Raw genomic sequence first — 9,538 nt, forward strand, 5'->3', positions numbered from 1 at the left:
TGAGTAAGTCAGTGGGTGGAGGCGGTGGAGGACAAGTAGAGAGTTGAAGGTAGAGAAGAGTTTACGGGGATTGGATGAGAAAGTGTTAATAAGAGTTGTAAAATAGGTCTGCTTGGCAGTGTGAAGGAAAGAATAGTATTTTTGGAGGGCAGATTTGTATTGGTTGAAGTCTTTGAGAGACTTAGTCTTGTGCCACAGACGCTCAAGAGCGCGACTACGTTTTTTGAGAATTTTAGTGTCATCTTTTTTCCAGGGTTGTAGGGGTCGAAGCCTGATTCTGCGTGTAGTAAGGGGAGCGAGCTTGTCCTGGGTGGAGGACAGGGATTTATGGACGTGGCTTGGTTGGGGCAGGACACGGGAGAGATTTTGTCATAGAGGTGGTCAGTAGCAGAATAGAGGAGAGAGGAGTTGAAGTTTCGAAAGTTTCTACGGGTGATGGTTAGGTGATTGGAGGGAAAGGTGGTGGAAGACAGGGGGAGAGAGAAACTAATAAGGTGGTGGTCGGAGAGAGGAAAAGGATTGTTTGAGCAGTTGCATGGAGTGCATAGGTAAGAGAATACAAGGTCAAGGGTGTTGCCATCAGAGTGAGTAGAAGCCTGTACCCATTGCTTCAGGTCAAATGAAGTGGTTAGACTAAGAAGTTTAGAAGTAGCAGGAGTGTTTGTATATCCGAAGAGAGAAAGTAGGGTAGCCAGGCAGAGAACTCATCAAGGAAAGTCGATAATGGTCCAGGGGGCCGGTAGATCACAGCAATTCTTAGGGAAGTAGGAGAGAATAGACGTATACAGTGGGCTTCGAACGATGAGAGGGAAAAAGAGGGAGGAGGGTGAATAACCTGGAAGGTGCTCTGGGGGGATAGGAGGAATCCCACTCCACCTCCCTTGCGTCCATTAGGCCTAGGGGAGTGAGTCCAGTGAAGGCCACCCTGGGAGAGGGAAGCAGGAGAAGGGGTGTCAGATTCGTGGAGCCAGGTTTCGGTGAGAGCAAGTAGATGAAAGCAATTAGTGACAAAGAGGTCATGAACAGCAGTGAGTTTGTTGCAGACAGAGCCGGCGTTCCAGAGGGCGCAGGAGAGAGGGAGGCTGGTGTTGGGAAGAAGAGGAATGGAGACTAAATTGTGTAGATTGCGACTACTGCCAGAGGGTGATGGTGATGGGTGTGTTGGGCACAGCTAAATAAGGGGGGGCCCAGGGTATGGGGAAATATCTCCAGCAATTAGGAGAAGCAGAAGAGTGAGGGAGGTAATATGAGAAAATGATTTGTATGAGGGGACATGCTTAAGTGTCCTGGGGGGGTATGTTAGCAAGTGGGCTTAGATTTAGAAAGAGGTGATGAGTGCAGTAATAGGGGGAGGGGAGAAGTGAGGGTAATATGTACAGATTGTGGGGTGGAGCAGAGGGATGAAGAAAAGAGAGTTTGAGGAGAGAGGCAGCAATTGTGAAAAGGAGGAGAGGTAAAGAGTGCATGTTTCAGAGAGGAAGATGATAAAATTTAGAAATGGGGTCACCTGCAGTCTTTTATAGTTAGCTTTGTACAAATCGCTGAAGTGCAAGAGTAGAAGTGCCACTTATTTAAAGAACCCCACTTCTTTGGAAGAACCCCCTGTATGTGCTCCCCCGTAAAGAAGGCCTTGTTTTTATACTGTGTGTTGGGTGTGGGTTGAATCTGGCAATTAATTATTATTATTATTTTTTTTTAATCAGGTAATTTTTAATACAAAGACAGATATACAGTAAAATAGGAACAACCTAAGGAGATGTTCCCAATAATTATATTTTTTTTAAAGCAGAGGCCCTAGAGAACAAATTGGTGGGTTTTGCAATTTTTTTTATGTCACACGGTATTTGCACAGCGGTTTTTCAATGCAAAAAATAACACATAATACATAACCCAAATTTGCGTAAAATATAAAAGATGATGTTACACTGAGTAAATAGATACCAAACACGTCACTCTTTAAAATTACGCACACCCGTGCAACGGCGACAATCAACGTAAATTTTACTATCCATAGGCGACGCATTAAAAGCCTTTAGGGTACAACTTTAGATGTACAGAGGAGGTGTTGTGCTAGAATTACTGCCCATGATCTGACGTTCGCGGCAATACCTCACATGAGTGGGACGTCCGCTGTTTGCTTGCGTGCGGGACCAGAGCGTGCGATCGCCTTAGTGCGCGAGCACGGGAGAACAAGGGCACTTTAAATTTTCTTTTTATTAGTAATTTTTTATTTTTACACTGTTGCTTTCATTTTTTTTTTTTTATTGCTGTCACAAGGAATGTAAACATCCTTGTGACAGCTACTCTTTATGGAGAGATCTGGGGTCTATAAGACCCCCAAATCCCTCCTCCCTCCTCAAAACACCAAGATCGGCGTATCTGAATGCTTTCAATTTTCAATAAATGGCGCGGATGGTTTCCGAGTAAACTGGAAGTGATTTCATGTCATCGCTTCCGGGTTACTATTATGAACAGCCGATCAAAGGCAATTGCAACTTTGGTAGGCCAACCAGTGGATGCACCCGGATAGTTGCTCGGGTCTTCCGGCGGGACAGGAGAGCCGTAGAAGGCGGCCGGAGGGGGAAGGGGGATGGGGGGGGACATCCCTCCCGCTGTTTGCAATAGCAATTGAGCGGCTGGTGAGCTGCTCTGATTGCTTTTACAAGAGAGCCGACCATCAGCTCTAAAAAAACAGTACCGATGATGCCTGCAGCTGCATATCATCCCGGTACAACCACTAAAATTTTGGGTACGTCACTAGACAGGAAGTGGTTAATAATTTCAGCTAAAAAATCAGCTATTGATCGCATAACCACCAGAGATTATCTGTGCAATTTTTCATATGTATTCTGTATAAGTGATAATATGGATAACAGTTGTTAACAGTATACATGGTGGCAATATAAATAAGAACATAAAATAAAAGGTATGGTATATACACAGTATGATCATATTTTAACCAGTTGGGGACCGCCCACCGTAGATTTACTTCGCCAGATCACGTACCCAGTATGTAATCTGGCACTTTCCGGTCTGGGGCGCCTGCGCACGCCGCCTGCGACTCCCCCCTGCTGTGATTGGACACAGCAGGAGCCAATCAGCGGGTCCGGCTGATGCGATGTCCGCCGATCGTTCAGGAGAAAAGTAGGACGGCGGTCTTCCTATGTAAACAAGGCAGACCGCCGTTCTGTGAGAGGGGAATGCGCTGATCCTGTGTTCCTGCTAAGCAGGGACACATATCTTTATGTTCCCCCCAGCCAAAGCACCTCCCCCACACAGTGAGTAATCACTTCTAGGGAACACATTTAACCCTTTGATCGCCCCTGATGTTAACCTCTTCTCTGCCAGTGTCATCAGTACAGCATATTTTTTAGCACTGATCACTGTATTAGTGTCACTGGTCCGAGCAAAGTGTGAAAAGTGTCAGGTGTCAAGTGGCAGTCCCGCTATAAGTCGCTGATTTTGCCACCATTACTAGTAAAAAAAAAAATAAATAAAATTATATATATATATATATATATATATATATATATATATATATATAGATATAGATCTATATCTATATATAGATCTATATAGATATAGATCTATATATAGATATATATATATATATATATATATAGATATATATATATATATATATGTGTGTGTGTATATATCTATATATATACACCACAGTTTGTAGCCACGTGTTGTTTTTTTTTTTTTTACCAAAAAACATGTAGCAGAATACATATTGGCCTAAATTGATGCAGAAATTAGATTTTTTTACATTTTTTTTATTGGATGTTTTTAATAGCAGAAAGTAAAAAATATATATTTTATAATATATATTTTATAATATATTTTTTTCAAAATTGTTGTTCTTTTTTTTTGTTTATAGCGCAAGAAATAAAAACCGCAAAGGTGATCAAATACCACCAAAAGAAAGCTCTATTTGTGGTAAAAAAAAGGACATACATACATTTTATTTGGGTATGCCCGCGCAATTGTCAGTTAAAGTAATGCAGAGCCGTATTGCAAAAAAATGGCCGGGTCATGAAGGGGTTAAACAAAACTGATCCTTATCCTTATCTAAATAGAGTGAAAGAAGATAATGGGGGGCGGGCGAGGGGGTGGGGGTGTGAGTTTAGATGATCACGGATAGATTGAAATCTGTCTCGAAGGATTGGTAAGCGAATTGCTATGTATAAATGAAACAATAACAGGCACAACTGACCGCTTTGTAGAGCTATGAAGGAAAAATACTATAAATTCCACAGCAGGTTTGTTATTGTTATCTGCAGCACTGATGGTTCAGCAAGTTCCCTCTGCCTATACTTGAAGTTCCACCACTGCGCCTATAGACTGAATATAAACCTCTGTAGTAGAGCTGCCACTTTAAATAATACAACAGTGTGAACAAAATTTAAACCTCTAACAGCAATAACATAAAAAGAGATAAAAATAGTGGCGCTAAATTCAATATTACAGTGAAAATATAAATTGATCAACATGCATCAAACTATTTTTCAACACCCTGGACAAGTGAGAAAGTATTGAAAAACAAATGTATCTGACATAGGCTGTCACAGGCTGTGTGCTGGAGCTCTCTGCCCTGTCACCATTTTTCTCTTGGTGTCAGGAAAACTTGTCAGAGGTGATTCATGCTGATAGTAAAGGAACGAAGCAGTAGACAGAAATGACACTTAGGAAGCCATAGACAAGTCAAAAATCGAATGAAAATTGTTTTTGTTTTTTCAGGTTGTTCAGTTTTTGCATCATCAGTGTACCAGCTGTGACACAAGATTTTCGTGCCGCAATTGAAAGTGCCTGATCCAACATGCTGGTTTATTTTTAGAAAAAAAAAAAACGAAACAAATGATGGCACATGCGTATGCACCATTTCTGCTTTTTCGATCGACAGAATGTTCAGTTTTCGTCTCATCTATGGCTGGCTTTAACTGAGACAAGCATATACATATAGAGGGCCCCTGGAGGACGTCAGATGACAAAACGCATAGGGCGAGGCTAGGACGTGATGTCACCACGCCTGCTGGGTTCGAACTCGTAGCTCGGAGCTACTGCCAGTGCCGAATCGGCTTTCTGATTTTGCCAAGCTCATGTCAGCGGAGACACACGTACATGTGAGTGTACCGATTGAATTAATGAAATTAAAGGAGAAGCTAAGCCTGAGCTCATTTGGTTATACTTCTCCTATGGGTCATAGGAGTGCTATTAGTTTTGCACTCCTGTGACCCGTTTACAGCAGAGAGTGGTCTGAAATCCGCTCTCTGCCGACGTCACTGGAATCAGTCCAGGCACCGCGTCATCCCGACAATAAAGTATGGATCCGCCAGGTGCCTGGACTGATGCCCGTCTCAGCCCCTCAGAGCCTGAGACGGCCGCTCCCCGCCCCTCCACAGCTCAGCGCTCCAATGAGCGTGGAGGAGCAGAGAGGAGAGCTGCTGATTGACAGTCAGCAGCTCTCCGCTCGGGGAGCCGTGAAGACCTAGCCATTGGCGGTGTTCAGTGGCTCGGCTCGGTTCTCAGTGCAGAGGTGGCGGGGGACAGATGCAGCATCCACCTAGGTAAGTATAAATGCCCAAAAAAAAAAAAAAAGAAACCCCCATACTTCTCTTTTAATCATTTTTTGATGGTTTTATGGTATGGGAGCTTCCCTTTTTTTCCTTCTTCCTCCTTCATGAGAGTCAGAAGCATATGAAATATCCTCTTGAGGTCAATCTTTAGAGAGGAGAGTTGTAGAGCTGCAGATCGTCACTCCCAGAGTATTATACACAGTAGACACGTGCGCCATCAATAAATTCATTTAGTTTCGTTCCGTATTGAAATTAATTCGTAATTCGTGTCCAAAATTCAATTTGGATTCGTACGAAATACGAATTTTCGTTAGGTTCGTAACAATAATGAAAGTTCGTTATGATAACTTTATCATTATGAGGGGCTCCCACTATCCCTGTGCTGTGCTGACTTCCTGGGGTTTTTAACTTTTAGCTTTGTTAACTTTTCGTAACAATAACGAAAGTTCGTTATGATAAATTAATCCGAAGTTCGTAAACGAAATTTCGTATTTCGTGCAAAATTCGTATGCATAAAAATTTGTATTTCGGATCCTTATGAATGTACGAATTTTCGTAAAATTGTACGAATTTCCGATTCGTACGAAACTAATAGCACATGTCTAATACGCAGTAGCTGATTTGTAATTTGACCAGCATCGGGCTATGGTGAGTTTATTTAGTACATGCGATGGTGGAGAGCACTGTTGTGTGGGGAACACCAGAACAATTTTTTTTTTTTTTTTTTTTTTTGTGTTTGATATCACTTGGGACACTTATGAACTTCACCGCATATATTTTGTTTTGCATACACTTTCTATTTTTTCTTGCATGAATTTTTTTACACTGATTTTTAAATTTATTGATTTTTTTTGCACATATTTTGTATTTTGCTTATTGCACTTTATTGCATATTTTCGGTTTGTATCTTTTGCCATTTTATGCACATTTAGCACTGTGCACTATTCATATATTGTGGATTCTAGATTTTAGGGATGCACCGATAACATTTTTTTTTGTTTTACAACGAGTACCGATACTTTTTTTTTTTAGTACTCACCGATACCAATTACCGATACCTACCGCAACTGTTTTGTTTTAACTTCAGCTGTCAGCAATGGTACAAAGCATTGAAAAGTTATTTACAAATGAGATAAATAGATTTTTTTTAATGTAGCTCTTTTTCAATGTGAAATGTATAAATATATGTTATGTATGTTATATATGTGTAAAAATATTCACTAACAAAGCAAACAAAAAAAAAAAAAAGTTGTAAATTGTTTATCATTTATAAAATAGACGTGAAAAAAAATTAAAATTAAAATTAAATGGAGGAGAATAGGGAGTTAATTAAGGCTGATTAGAGTAAATTAAGGGTTATTGACGGGTTAAACATAAGAACATTTGTTCATCCCTTTGAACTGCAGATGAAGAAACAGAAATATACAAAAAGAAACAAAGTTTCTTTATATTTTAGTGTTTCAGGGCTGAGCAATGTTGTTAATAAACATTGCCAGCTGCTTTTTTTTTTTTTGACAGCTCCAATTACCGGATTTCTTTAACACAGGGGAGACCCGCTGACAGCTCAAAAAACTGAGCCTGAAAGTATGGGTTTCAGGTCTCGGTGCATTTGCACGGGTACCGATACTTGTGCAAATACTCGGTATCGGCACCGATACCGATACTAGTATCGGTGCAACCCTACTGGATTTACATACAGTCTATTTTATAGGGTCTGAACACAGATTGTGGTCATAGGCGTGCGCACAGGGTGTGCCAGGTGTGCCCAGGCACACCCTAATCACCCTGTGCAGCACAAATTCCCCCTACTGCCCTGGCTCCCCCCCCCCTTCTCCCCACAGTGCTTCTGGCTTCCCTCCTCTCCTTTCCTGCTGACTGATGCTGCAGGGATGAGTGGGGGAAGTGGCTGGTAAACATGTAATTTACTGGCCCCTTCTCTTTCTGAGTGAACATCGTGAATGATCGATAGTGTGTGTTTGAGCTTTGGGGTGCATACCCTAATGCAATAGGCTGCACACACCTATGATTGTGGTACTAACTGTGATAGCACTGTCCACTTGTGTATATATGTTTTTTTTGGTTTGCTGTTATACATCAAAATTGGATAGCAGTTGTCCTCTCACAGAGATTTTTTTTTTTTAGAGTTTTTTTAAAAAAAGGTTCCCAGTTTACTTTTCTGCAGCGCAGTTCTATATATTCGCTTTGTACTATAGAGGGACATGCTTTGTTCATATTTTATGTCTGAGGTTTACAACCACTTTAGGGATTGCTGGAGTGTGATACTGGTACTAAATATGGGTGTAACGTGCTAAAGTTGAACTTATTCTTAGAGTATTTGACACCCAGGACGGCTCTATACGACACAATTATTTTCAGTAATAATGAAATGAAACAAAGTATTAATAAATGGCAGAAAGAAAATGCAGTTCCCTCCCATTGGAGATCAGAAAAGCACCCCTTTACACAGGTGGGGGGGGGGGTAAATAGGAGCTCCAGGGTGCCCCCCCCCCCCAATACTGAATATTTATATAAGGACACGTACCTGTCCAGGGATCCAGTGTTGTCCTCACCAAATCAATACCTTACATTGATGGTCAGTGGGAAGAATGCCCCATACATTGGTGGTCAGTGGGAAGAATGTCCCTGACATTGGTGGTCAGTGGGAAGAATGTCCCTTACATTGGAGGTCGTGGGAAGAATGTCCCTTACATTGGTGGTCAGTGGAAAGAATGCCCCTTACATTGGTGGTCAGTGAGCAGAATGCCCCTTACATTGGTGGTCAGTGGGAAGAATGCCCCTTACATTGATGGTCAGTGAGAAAAACGACCCTTACATTGGAGGTCGTGGGAAGAATGTCCCTTGCATTGGTGGTCAGAATGCTCCTTACATTGGAGGTCAGTGAGCAGAATTCCCCTTACATTGGTGGTGAGTGAGAAGAATGCCCCTTACATTGGTGGTCAGTGGGAAGAATGTCCATTACATTGGAGGTCAGTGAGAAGGGTGTCCCTTACATTGGAGCTCAGTGGGAAGAATGCCCCCTTACATTGGTGGTCAGTGGGAAGAATGCCCCCTTACATTGGTGCTCAGTGGGAAGAATGCCCCCTTAGATTGGTGGTCAGTGGGAAGAATTCTCCTTACACTGGTGGTCAGTGGGAAGAATGCACCTTACATTGGTGGTCAGTTGGAAGAATGTTTATTACATTGGTGGTCAGTGGGAAAAATGTCCCTTACATTGGTGGTCAGTGGGAAATATGTCCCTCACATTGTTGGTTAATGGGAAGAATGTTCCTCACATTGTTGGTCAGCAGGAAGAATGTCCCTTACAATGGCGGTCAGTGGGAAGAATTCTCCTTACATTGGTGGTCAGTGGGAAGAATGTTTCTTATATTGGTGGTCAGTGGGAAGAATGTCTCTTACATTGGTGGTTAGTGGGAAGTATGTCCCTCACTATGTTGGTTAGTGGGAAGAATGTTCCTTACAATTGCGGTCAGTGAGAAGAATGTCCCTTACATCGGTGGATGTGCAGACCGTTCCTGCTGTACTATTTCTAATCTACTTCAGGCAGGCACGTGATTCAGTTAGCTGCAGTGTATTTCATATACAGTGGGGATGGAAAGTATTCAGACCCCCTTAAATTTTTCACTCTTTGTTATATTGCAGCCATTTGCTAAAATCATTTAAGTTCATTTTTTTCCTCATTAATGTACACACAGTAAAATTAAAATTAATAATATTGCGCCAGTCCCAAAGAAAAATGTGAAAAGCTGCCAACACAACAATCAGACAAATTGTGAATCAAGATAAAGAGTAAAGTGTGGCGCTAAAATAAACTTGTTCCTCATTTGGGTCAGACCCACTGAAATGTCAATCAGAGGGTCAAAACTCCCCCATGAGGTATTTAATCAAATAAAATCTTTTTCAAATACTATAAAAAAGAAAAAATAATGAGTACCTTAAGT

Source organism: Aquarana catesbeiana, linkage group LG12 (assembly GCF_042186555.1).
Source record: "Aquarana catesbeiana isolate 2022-GZ linkage group LG12, ASM4218655v1, whole genome shotgun sequence".
In the NCBI taxonomy this organism is placed as follows: domain Eukaryota; kingdom Metazoa; phylum Chordata; class Amphibia; order Anura; family Ranidae; genus Aquarana; species Aquarana catesbeiana.